General features: G+C 34.9%; 1 pseudogene; it reads right to left on the bottom strand.

Moving 5' to 3' along the window:
* Positions 1 to 14136, bottom strand: part of LOC138693834 (DNA-directed RNA polymerase I subunit RPA1-like) — a 156673-nt pseudogene that overhangs the window by 99316 nt on the left and 43221 nt on the right.

Raw genomic sequence — 14136 nt, forward strand, 5'->3', positions numbered from 1 at the left:
AAGAAAGTTGGCGTGATTAGACATTATTCCTTATATTATTATTATTATTATTATTATTATTATTATTATTATTATTATTATTACACAGCATAAAGTTCTATTCTTTAACTTCCAAAATGTAATTCTGTAGATTTACCAGTATATTTATATTTGAAATCCACCCGCTGTTAATTTAGGCACTACGGGCCGTGTTCATAGACATTTTTAGCGCGGGTTTCCAGTGGATGATCAGCGTTTTTCGTATTCATAAACCAGTGTTAGCGATAGGATATGATTTGAATTCTGTACTAGTAACCAGAGGATAGCAGGGGCTAGCTTAGTACGCTCGTAGCATGTGCTGCGAAATGTCTATGAATAGCACCCTACTAGACTGTCCTGAGAAAATAGGCTATAATTTGCTTTTCCTCAAAGTTCATATGTTGGAAAGGTTTCAATTTATGTTTTCCAATGTAACAACACCTTGTCACAGTCACCCATGTTGACATTAAACAAAACAACAAAATACAACTTTATCTTCTCGATGATCTGAACGAAACTTGAGCACTTGAACTGTCACGAAATCATGCTACACTGAAAGCTAAATTGTAAAAGGTGCGGATCTTTGAGTGGTGAATAAACTATGTCCATTTGCTATTATGCTGAAAAATATCACTGTCAGAATAACCATAAAAACGTAAGGTCAAGCAGGCAGAAAACTGTGTGTCAGTCCGTCACTGTCATATAGCATGCAGATTTACACTCTGCCTTTACGGCATCCGAACTGACAGGTATTTCACCCTAACACATTCTTTGTCTGCTCAGTGCTTGTATGAGATCTGTGAACAGTAATACACCCTGAGGCTTCCGAAGGCATTTTTGTCAAATGCTGGATATAGGGCATATAAATTGTATGCAGTCTAACCTGATTAGATTTAAAGTGAATACAGCATTATTTAATATTTGCGCGGAAAATAAAACAAGAAAAATAAATATAATAATAATAATAATAATAATAATAATAATAATAATAATAATAATTCGAATTATAGGTATTGTGTTTTTAAAAATAATAATAGGGCATGCTCTGAATATTTGCCACTGATCTTGAAATGAAAACGAGAAAAGTGATATGTTTCACACTGACTCTAGGAAATTATTAGTTTACTCACTTTACAAAAAATCGTCCTCTAATAGACAGCAGTACTCCTGCCACAATATGGTCTTGAATCAAGCCACTCAATGGCGTTCCATCTTTTGGAACCAGGTACTGATTATTTACACTCACTGAAAATGAAACAAAATTCAGAAATGGAAGCCAAATATATCTGTTTGGGACGAAAGAGCAGGTGCAATTCAAGCAAACTTTTAAGAACATAATTTCTTACAACCAGGGTCAGATTATTTACAGCGCACAAACTTTGCTTTTTTAATCTTTCAATTGACCATTACAAAATATATTAAACATGTTTCCTTGATTCATTCAAGGACATGCTACAGAGTCAATGGCATAGTTTGGTGGTATCCAATATCGAACACTTGAGAAGTAGATCAACGAGTACTCTTGTCTGGTGTCATCTTAATTAACACAGTTTGTGTATCGGTATACAGAAGGATGTGTACTAATGAGATCTTAATCACTCTCACTCTTTCCTACAGTAAATCGTTAAGTTGTCATGGTGATACATGTTACCAAGAGTTGAGACTGAAGAATAATAGTAGAACTGGATACAGAATTTTGTCTTTATTCGTCATTATTTTTGAACAATTAAATCTCCAATATAAGTAAATCTATGAAATGGGACCAACAACTCTACTTTCTTAATCAATGGAAGTAACTATGTTTTGCAATTTTATCCACTTAAAAAACTACTATGTATGTGTTTGAACTTAGGATACATTGGTCCAAAGGTAATTCTGATAACAAGAAAAGTGTTAAAATACATTTTATGATCAATTTCAATGAATACTTAGGCAATTAAATATAGAAAGTTTTAAAAAAATCTAATGTCACATACAGACACAAGTAATGTAATGCATAACACGTAATATAAAATGAATTTGTACAGATGTTGCAATGGCGCACAGAGAATGTTATTGCATATTACTGTCAGTTCAAGCAAACATGCCAAATATACAAGTATTCAAGTATGTGACATGGCAGTGAACAGTTTAATAGCCTCCCTATGGATATAAAAAAATCAAAACTTGCGAATATTTAGGGCCAAATTAAAGAGGTACGTAATTTCTCACACCTTCTATTCTGTAGATGAATTCATGACATTCAACAATGCTGAACGTATATTTTTATCTTGTATTAAGTATCAATACTAATCCCTTGTGTTGTATTAGTATAATGTAAAACCCTTCTGTATATACAAGGGCATTCGAAAAATAATGGCAACATAGTTAGTGTTTCTCCCTAAATTTATTTAGGTTGCTTTTGGCATTACATACCCCTGCCAGTCAACAGTACATTGACAAACCCTTGGAAGATGATGGACTCCATCTGCAGCATCATTTCTGGATCTCTTTTTCACTGATCAATCTAAAGCTGTTCGGATGCCAACTTTTGATTGAAAGCAAATGCCTCGCTTCCACCCATTTTGCAACAGTTCGGTATGGTAGGACTTTTCTCCCACAAGTTTCTGAGTTGCATTTTTTTCCTCTTGTAACTTGTATTTTTATGATGCATCTTTGTTCATACCTTACTAACATTTCTAGGGCGTTATTACTTAATACAAATCAGAAACAGTCCCTGTATTCACAAATATGGTTACTTACAGACTTTTAATAGTCCACATTTATGCAACAATCGCTCCTTTATTACATACTAAAAGATTCTGATGCTCACCGCTAGGAGTGCTGATTTACAGTATTGTTGCCATTACTGAATGCCTTAGTATTTCACTAGACTGTCCTATGGAGTAAGTCTTTGTAGTACTATTACGATTTTTCTTTCGACATATTCCATATTCTAGCTGTGAATCGATGGAATGTAAAAAATATAATACAATTGTAACTATGCACCTGACAGCTTTGTGTAATGTAGATAGAGATCCGATGACCACTACACAACAGCAGAAGAGTCCGTTGCACAGTTCTGATGCCTTACTATGCAAGATGTTATTGCCTTTATGCAAAGGATTCTCAGTCATCACTCTCTGAACAACATCTTTTTTTTGCAGGATTTCACAGCAGTGCATGTGATAGTAACAACATGAAGCAAACTGACAACACAGCAGTTGATAGAGTATTAGTGAAGAAGGCTACTGTTCAGTGTTCAATTTTTTCAGCTTGGGTATATTTTCGTGTTGATATACTTATTCGCGAAGTCTGAATGTACATACTATAACATCATTATATTCCTTTATTTGTATTCAGTTCTAGGTTATACGGTGCTACATTTTTTATTCATTTCGTATTATTACTGCTCCTTGATATATCAACGCTTTCGAAGTTGCACAAGTCGATGATTTTCAATATCAGTTCAATGTTCGATGTCGAAACAGCTGTGATTATCACGTGGAATGTCAGATAGTTATGATTTTTTTGCCTAAAATTTTTTCCTGGCATATAATAATTAGCCTCGATTTTTAAACCAAGAATTATGGAAAAAAGTGCGTCTAATACACGAGGAAATATAGTAGTGGCTCTAATACTCAAGTTTTTGGCTATGGAAGATTCATATTATTTATTACAAATAATAAATAAAGTGTTTCGAAAAATTATCTGATTGTTTTCTTTTAAAATCAAATGCCAAATATACTTCTGGAATAATAACAAATATGTTTAATCTGTGTGATGATGAATGAGTCTAGTGAAGAATGGGAAGCTATTGATTGATATGAATCAAGTGAGGGGATGATAGAGGAAAGAGAGGGAGAGGAATCCAGAGTTGGGAAAATAGGAGAATAAGTAGAGTGTAATGGAAGCAGTCTTGACGAGTGTAAGTCCAAGTGTAAGTTACAAAAGGGAGTGAGATGAAGAGAAGAAAGAAGAAGTCGAGAATATGAGAGAGAAGAAGAGCGGAGATGATCCAAGTCCAGCGACCATAGGAGACATTGATAGGGTGCGAAAACTTGTAAAAAAAAGTTCAGCGAATATAAGATAGTTAAAGAAACAGGGATGTGTGAAGTGTAATAAGTGAACTAGAGGAGAAATCTGACATAGTCTGAGGTATTGATGCCATCAAAGATGTGATGATTAGATCAATTAGTGTAACTGAAGTGGATCTGATAATAAGATAGAGGAATAAGTAGTGAAGTGTTAAGGAGAAAATGAATAGAATAAACAGCGAGAAGAAAAGTAATGACGGTAGTGAGGCTAATACGAGTTAGGAAAAAATAATACTGAGTGTTTCATGTAACTGAGAGAAGAAGAATATGGAAAGTGGAGGAGGTAGAAAGTGAGCAAAAGTAATGAGAGCGAACAGAAAAAGTTATCCAATAAAGGGGAAAAAAATGATTAATTTCGAGGGAAAAATTGTTCCAGGGCCGGGTATCGAACCTGGGACCTTTGGTTAAATGTACCAATGCTCTACCAACTGAGCTACTCGGAAACTCTACCAGACACCGATCCAACTTTTCCCTCTATATCCACAGACTTCAAAGTGGGCTGACAACCTCGAAATTATTCAAATCAACTTTACAGGGAGTTAGCTTGATTTGCATAATACACGCCACTGTTCGTTTAAGGGGAGGTTGTAAGCTGATTTGGATCAAAATTAACATTTTTTGGTTTTTAGCTGAACTAGGGCTATCCTCGCTGTGTTAAATTTAGCAACTTCAGGTAAACTTATCTCAGAAACTATTCAATCTACATCTATGAAAATTTGCACCTGTAGTTGTGATCTTCCTTAACCTACCGACTTTTTCTTTATTTATTAGTTCAGCTAAAAACCAAAAAATGTTAATTTTGATCCAAATCAGCTTACAACCTCCCCTCCTCCTCACACAGAGTTAGTGTGCACTCAGTGTTGGTTGCTTGACGGTTGTCAGCCCACTTTGAAGTCTGTGGATATAGACGGAAAAGTTGGATCGGTGTCTGGTAGAGTTCCTAGGTAGATCAGTTGGTAGAGCACTGGTACATTTAACCAAAGGTCACGGGTTCGATACCCGGCCCCGGAACAATTTTTCCCTCGAAATTATTCAAATCAACTTTACAGGGAGTTATACCTGAAAGCTTGATTTGCGTAAAAAATTATGTGCATTGAACAAGTAATAGTAAGGAAGTATTATAAACAGTAGAACATCGGAACAATAAATGAAACAAATAATATAATATGGTAATGTAGACGAGAAAGTAGAAAAATTAGTGAATATTAGTCAGAGAAGAAAGGGTTTAAGATAAACAGAAAATCAGGGATAATAGTAATGGAAGATGACAATGATAAATAGAGACGGATGAATAGAATGTTTGTAAACAAGAGTAAGGTAGACAGTGCAGCATAGTATTCGGGAATGGGACTGAGGAAGATAAAGAGGGTGAAGAGTTGGAAATACTGTACAGCATATCAGAAAGGGTGGAGGGAGAAAATAGACTGAAATAGAGTCGAACTTTAGGTAATGGAAGATATGGGGAGATATAGATGAGAGGAAAAATATTTTAGGATATATGATTGAATATACTCAAGTGTAGTGGTGAACCGTATACAAAAATCTGAGGGAAACCACCATCTCTAAGTCGTATGATGATAATAAATATGAATAGAACTTGTTATATTGCCTGCACTGAGCATGACTGTCTAGCATCACATATATCGCATGAAAATTTATAACTCTGAACACTGCACCATCTGCAAGGACCAAAGCACTAAAATGAATGGAGAACATCTACTTCAATGCCGAAAACTGGATCCTACTCTCCAGAAGACGAAGAACCTCTCAAAACTGTACTGGCATGCCAGAAGACTCATGGATTGGTTCCTTATGTCTCGCCAACATAGATAACAACAACACATTGCCTGTACTTGCATTTATGGAATTCGAGTGAATAATAACTCGGTTATCAGCCAAGCACAAAAATATTAAATAAATAACAAAGACAAAATGTTCCGATATTCCGAAAAAATTTCACAAATAAGATTCCATGTCACACATGTCTGCACTCATAGACGTCCACACATACCATGTGAGTCAAGGACAAGCACTTCTGTGTTCGGAAAAAACTGACAGCTAATGGATCAGCTCAAACTGTTAGTGAACATTCAAATAAACGATTCCTGTTACATTACTCATGCCTGCACGTGACTCAAGAAAGCTGTGTTTCTTACATAACATATTATTTTAAATTTGAGTGGAGTTATTTGGAGCACAAAGAAAATTTCCTGCATTAAAGAGTGGCATCTTTTGACAGGCAGTAGCAAGTATTAAATCTATAACAGAATGCTACAGTGCTATTTAAAATTAATGAAGAGAAAAGCTGTAATTAATCATGAGATTATTAATACATACAAATATTGTAGGCTTCACTGCGAGCAACTTCGTTCTGGGGAAAATGAGCATTCATTTCATCGCCATCAAAATCAGCATTGTAAGCTTTGCAGTTTGCATAGTGCAACCGTATAGTTTTCTCTCCTTTCAGGATTCGTGCAGTATGGGCCATGATGCTGGGTCTATGTAGAGTAGGCTGCCTGTTTAGAAGTAACACGTCTCCATTGCAGAGATGTCTGTGAACCTACAGAAAAACAATATAATAGATTATATAGTTCAAACAAATGCTATAGAACACACTAAAGTATTTTAGATTCAAACACCTCATGTGATTATTAAACACATTATTATCAGGAAACGAGAGTAAGATCAATGTTAAAAATAGCCTATATTATATATTACCAATCTGTTTCAATTTTTGTATTTGGAACATACCTACTTAATTTTATTCCCTGAACTACTTCAAACATTACGAAACACTTCACAGAACGGAAAAAACAAATATTCTGAAAAAACAAATTCATATTGTTTGCTTTTATTTTTGTGAAATAAGTCATAAAATCAGTAATTAGAAATCTATAAAGTAAACGAGTCTCATTGTAAGCCAAACATACTTTGGTTCAAACCAGTAATTACAACAATTAAAATTATTATTAGGTAAAAAGGTAAAGGTATCCCCTTTGTATGTCAGTCATGAAGTTACTTGGGGCGTGTCGAGATGCTTTCATGACCTTGGTACTGGAATGAGGTGGTGTGATCAGAATCATGCTCCAACTGCCTTCACTTTTGGAAAAAATCTTGTACTCAATTTGATAGAAGGGTGAATGAACCTCAGGACTGATCTGCAAGTTTAGGCAACGAGAAAAATCTCGCCACCACTTGGAATTGGACCTAGAACTTTCCAGTCCATAGTCAGTTGCAAAAGTATTATTAAGATCTATTAAATAAAGGACCAAATGTATACAATTAAGAAATTTTTCATAACCTGACACAGTAAAACTTCATTTATACATTTTTATGGGGTCTGGAGAAAAAAAAATGTATGTGAGGAAAACATATAATTAAAATGACATTCAATAACATATGAAATAACATTTAAAGATTTTATGGGAAAAACAAGTTAAGCCAATTCAGTAAAATTTCCATAAAAGAAATTTAGAACTTCACAATTAAGCCATCTTAGTCTAAAAGAAGAATCTTATTCAGAGGCTTGTAATGCCCCATTTTGATTATTGCGATTCCTTGCTAACTAATGTAAGTTCACTCTTAGCTGAGAGACTACAACGTGTTCATAATGTGTGCATACAATTCATCTGCAATACTCGTAAATTTGACCATATAACACCTTCCCTCTAGTTACTTTCATGGGTGCGTCTGAAAGAACGAAGAACAATACATTCACTGTCTCTTCTGTTTAGAATCATGCATACTTCTACTCTGAATTATCTGTTATCATGCTTTCATTGTCTTACAACTCTTCGAAACCGACATCAAGCACTTCTTTCTATCCCTCATCATAGAAAGTCTTTATATACATCTTCCTATACTGTAGAAATACCTCGCCTCTGGAATTCGTTACCTAATGACGTCAGGGACTGCCGGACTTTATCACAATTCAAAATTAAATTGGAAAATTTTGTCTTAGTTAATGTTTTTTAGGTATTGCTAGAAGTATTGATTTGTGGTTTTTTTTTTTTTTTCCTTTTCTTTTTTAACCTAGATTAAAATTGCAAGTTTCTTGTGTATGTTAGTTAATTAGTTAGGATACAATTTATTATGATACTTAATCACTCATTTAAAGTTTGTGTGACTGCAACCTGTGTATATTTTTGTGTGGCTTTACTTTGTTTATAGTGTTTTTTTTCTCTCTCTATTTCTTGTGTAGCTTTACTTTGTATATAGTGTATTTTTTTACTACACCAGAATAAATAAATAAATAAATAAATAAATAAATAAACAAACAAATAAATAAATACATAAATAAATAAATAAATAAATAAATAAATAAATAAATAAATAAATAAATAAATAAATCTTTGAGTCTATAATACGATCCTCAAATTTATAACACGATTCTCGAATAATATAAATTTATTTGTAGGAAATCTTAGTTGCTCAGAGCCACAACTCCAATCCAGGCAATTTTACAATACTGACTTACCTCGTTCTTCCAGTGTGATCTCCATTTAATAACATGTGATTATTTTACAAACACGTCAATCATTTTGGATTGCTAGCTCCTAAAGAACAAACCATATCCTCAAATTTTGATAACTGTTCCATAATTTGTTCAATTACATCATGGTGTTCACAAAATATTTCACTGTTTCAAAAGCAGTAACATAGGTGCACAAGACTGGGGGAGGAAAGAATGGGCAGTTTCGAATTTCTGCATCTTAACAATGAACACACACTGTATTTTTATGGCAAACCTAATTTCGAACAAAATTCATTTAGAATGTTTAAATGATGTTCATTATCTTCTGGGGTTTAAAATGCGATTAAGTTGTATAAAGATTCGTTCCAACAACAGTCAGTAACCATCCGTAACTACTGTAAGCATGTGCAGTACAGAAAACACATTCCAACACACTCCAAACCAATTCTGAACCGGAAACATGTACTTCAGTTGAACGTTCCAACAAACTTTTGACACGGATCTGGAGCGATCAGAAGTAGTTGGTGCACTGAGGCATGTACTGTCTTGGACATGTGCATATGCTCACTAACGTCTTCTGGATACTGAAGAAAGACAAGATCGACTGTTTATATCTTTCGCATCACAACTTAAAGGTTAAGATGGAAAATGAACTGCAAACAAATAATAAAAATTAAAGACTTAATTTAAATTTTCACCAAAAAGAAAGAGAATGAAAATTATTTGGGTAATGAAATAGCTAATTACATTTTCAACATGCAACTTTGATTTAAAATATAATAAATAAAGTACACAAATGAATAATTGGGAAAATAAAAACTATTTTTTCTTTTAGATGAAAGAGTCTCCCAGTACAATTTGCGGAATTCTTATCTTCCATACTTTTTGTTATCTTTTTATATAAAATTATCGAAATTTTATTTTTTGCAATTTGAATTAGCTGCAACACGATAATAATTAGGCAGCCCATTCTCAGGCAAAAGTTACAGAAGCTCTGGTTTTAGTATGTGATGATCTGAAAAAGTGTTTCAACATCATTCAGTTGTATTTCAATCCCGTAGTAGGTACCCAATCAGCACACGTGCATAAGGTGATACAAGGTTCGTACATGAATTGATACATAAACTACTTGTTGGAAAGAACTTTAAGTGTAAAAACTGTATAAAAGAAATGTGTAACCAAAATAAATTAACGTGAAAAGTATAGGAATTTTGCTGGGACTTGAGGAATAAAAAACATTTGAGTATGAAAAGTATAAAAGAGTTTTCCTGTACAATTTAGTGTTTATAAATTGGATTTAATGAATTTCGTGCAACCACAAGTGACATTTCTAAAGTGTGAGAAGAGGTAAATTTGCTCCAGAACACTGTACACACCACTTTCAACCTCTGGGAGTTGTGAGTTGAATCACTCGGCGTCAAGAGGCGTTTTGCAACACTTTCTCGCTGGTTAGAGTTGAAAGCAGACAATCTTATCACAGAACCATCTTCATTTTGGACCATCACAGCTCTGAAAAGGAGCATCATGTAAGGCACTCTTACATAATTACACTGAGTTAATTATATGTATTTCAATTTGCTTCACAACAGATTTTCCACAAACTCGTTACTTTATTAAAAAAAAAGGAAATGAAAGTAAGTGAACTCAAGAATCTCCAAAAGGAAATATTATATCAATGGATACCTAGCCACTGTGGTAAGTTGATAAAACTGCATAACATGCAATGCATTTGTAGCCAAGACCTTTGCAAACAGTACCTTTATCCAGTATCTTTATTTCAATCGACTCTCATTTTATAAATGTATGATAAAGGTAAAGGTATCCCCGTAACATGCCATGAAGGCACTTGGGGGGCATGGAGGTAGAGCCCCATGCTTTCCATGACCTCGGCACTAGAATGAGGTGGTGTAGTCGGCACCACGCTCTGACCGCCTTTTACCCCCGGGAAAGACCCGGTACTCAATTTTATAGGAGGCTGAGTGAACCTCGGGGCCATTCTGAAAGTTTTGCAATGAGAAAAAATCCTGTCACCACGTGGGATCGAACCCCGGACCTTTCAGTTCATAGCCAGCTGCTCTACCAACTGAGCTACCCGGCCGCCATAAATGTATGAAACAATAATAAAATTGGTTCTCTTCTAACAAAGACAAAATCTTGAAGGCCATACAAAAGAAACAAAATTAGCTGTGACATGTTACTTATCTTACCCTGGATGCTTATTGGGCCCATTCAGCACCATGTTCTGCAACTCTGCAACATTCCATCCTGTGACAGGCACAGGATATGTCAGACATTTAGCAAATTCCTCGGGGAGACCAATTTCATCAATGTTTAAACATGGATCTGGAGTTATAACAGAGCGAGCTGCATAATTTACTCGCTTCCCCATCATATGCATACGAATAATACCTTCTTTTTTCTCAATAATCTGTATAAAAAGAGAACCAACATATCTGTATAACACTTTATCTTGAATTGACGTGTTAGAAAAAAAACACATGCACACCTGCCCACACACAAAAATTGAAGTTTCTCTCTTGATTTCGCCACCTCATAGTCAACAGTTTTTTGACTGTCCCATAAATGCTAACTGTCTAAGCCCGACTAACAGACACAAATGAGCACTTCTGACACTTTCATAAAGTCATCATTCACATAACAAATTCATCCATGAAAACTGTCATCATCGATGGAGATATTAGCAGCAGCAACAGGAGTAGTAGCATTTTACTTAACGATACTTCCAATTCCAGAGGCTATTCAGCATTAAAAGTTCAATTGAGAGAGAAATAGCCTATAAATTTTGCCTGAACCCTGTATTAGGGAAAGAATTTTCTTGTATGTTGTACGTAAATCTATGACATAGTCCGTTCCCTCTAGGAGGAAGCTGCACTAAGGATTTTATTGCCTTTTAAAATCCATTGCCCTTGGCTCAATTAGAACCAACGAATCCTAGATCCAACTACTACTACGGTAACTGCAAAACCAAACAAAGACGAAATTTATGTTTTATTTATCTGGATCAAAGACGTTGTTGTTATGTATCTAGACACACAATTGCTGGTGTCATACACAAATTTGAAACCTCTCACGCAGGTTTGTGCGACGTCATGTTTTGGGGGCAGAAGCACTTTGTCAAGCATCAACATATGGAGATTCACGTGTTCATTTGTGTTGTTTACTTTCAATAGAGTGTTGATTTGTGTTGTCTACTTTTAATAGTGCATTAAAGTTAAAGTTAAATGGAAGTTTAGTCTTTAGCATTGATGGAGTACATTAATAGTCGTTTCTCATAATAAAATTAGTGTATTTTAAAAATGCGTAATATCTTCGAAGCTTGAATGTGTTCCTACAAGTTAGAGATACATGTTGCTGATGTGTAGATATGTTATTGTTTAATTATAGACGTATGTCTAAGTACTGAATTTAATTGGGTGACTAGTACCATTCTTTATGGTGAATTCGTCTACAACGTTTAATTGTAGGTACACATACAAGAAAGGAACTGGAAGCACTTCATCAACACACAAAGATTCATGTGTTCATTTGTGTTGTTTACTATTAATAGTGTGTTAATTTGTGTTAGTCTACTTTTAATAGTATATTAAAGTTAAAGTCAATAGAAAGTTTAGTCTTTAGCATTGATGGAGTACATTAATAGTCGTTTCTAACAATTAGTGTATTTTAAAAGCGTGTAATATCTTCGAAGTATGTGTTCCTACAAGTTAGAGATACGCGTTGCTAATGTGTAGGTTTGTTATTATTTAACCCATTTATGCCCATTATTTTTTTTTAATTTTTGTTTCACATGTCATATTAAGTGAGTCAGAGGGACTTTGTAAGCATGAGGAACTATGAAAATACTGATTTTGTTACTTCGATAAAATTTTATGGGCTGGGTCGATAACGACCCACTAGGCACTTCCTCGAGAATTTGTTCATTATAATGTTTTGATGATTTCTTGTTTTATTTATGCTTTTGTGTAGTATGTAACTTGTTAAATTTAAAAGTAACGTATAAACAAATCATTACCATATTAAAAAGGCATACTATTTTTTTAAATATTTATTGAATAATACTTATAATTTCCCTGAGAGCTACATTCACATTTACATGTATTTTACATTCACAAATTTGAAAGGAAACCTTGTACTTGAAGAAATAAATAATTTGAAACATTCAATAAATTATGGTACATGACATAAGGTCCACACCTGTGGAGTAACGGTTAGCGCGTTTGGCCAATAAACCAGGTTGCCCGGGTTCGAATCCCGGTCGGAGAAAGTTATCTGGTTGAGGTTTTTTTCCAGGTTTTTCCCTGAACCCAATATGAGCAAATGCTGGGTAACTATCGGTGCTGGACCCTGGACACTTTACACCGGTATTATCACCTTCATCTCATTCAGACACTAAATAACATGAGATGTTGGTAGAGCGTCGTAAAATAACCTACTAAATATACATGACATAAGTCCTTAGTTCTACTCATGATATGGTGTATCTCTGACATGCTTTTACATTGCCACAAATCTTGTATCGCCGTCTTTGTTGTTGGGCTATAGTGCCCACAGTGATCCTTTCTCCGGTGTTCTTTGATGGTATCGAAGGAACGAACTAGTCTTCCACTCTTTGGAGAAGTGTCATATTTTAGGCTTGCGTTATTTTGTGGCCAAAGACGAGTGCATCCAAAGCCTTTCCATATGATCGACTGACTGAGAAGCCTAGCATTGTTCATGCACACATCTAATAACCACGAAAGTAATGGTATGTGCCATTTTTTCCACATATATCAGAAATATGTACTCCACTCATATTACAATTACATTTACGGAAAACATAAGGCAGACGAACTTTGATTTCCTCTTCTTGTAAAGGGGCTACTTCATGTTCGTTAGACGTGATGCTCACCTTTATTTCTTTCTCGCTTTATTCTACGTGTCGGTGGTGGGGAATTCTCAATTTCATTGCTGATAAGATCTGAATCTTTCCTAATATTGGTGCCCCTTTCCTCATTATAAGGCTGAACAATGTCTGGTAGCTCTGTCACTAACTCTGCTGTGGCTTGTAGTTGAGCTCGGTTGAAGTTCTTGCAATCTTCAGCTCCAGAATCTGCATCCGTTATCCTCAGGCAGACCAATGAATGTATCTGCCCCGTATTTTGGGATTTCGGAAGAATCAGATCTCTCCAACTATCCTAGAATTTAGATTACTGTCAGACCAGTGAGTCTGATAACAGGGAATACTTATGATTATGGAAACTGTAATGAAGGATCTCAGTTTTCAGATGGGGCCAGTAGGGAACGCTCATGAAAATAATAAAAAGACAAAACGGGGTCATTCTGGTTGTTATTCACACTCGGCTCTCACTCTCATAGGTGCCGCTAGTGCCGAGAATTATGAACTACTTAGTTCGTCAAAGACTATCCAGAGTGCATCCCAAGCAATGAGATATAACATTACACAAATAAAACAATGTTCTAAACGAAAGCGGTAATAAGCCTGAGATATTCTGAGAAGTGCTATCAGAATTATCATTCCCAAAAGCACTCCTAACCCTTACACAAACT

Source organism: Periplaneta americana, unplaced genomic scaffold, assembly GCF_040183065.1.
Source record: "Periplaneta americana isolate PAMFEO1 unplaced genomic scaffold, P.americana_PAMFEO1_priV1 scaffold_23, whole genome shotgun sequence".
Lineage (NCBI taxonomy): Eukaryota > Metazoa > Arthropoda > Insecta > Blattodea > Blattidae > Periplaneta > Periplaneta americana.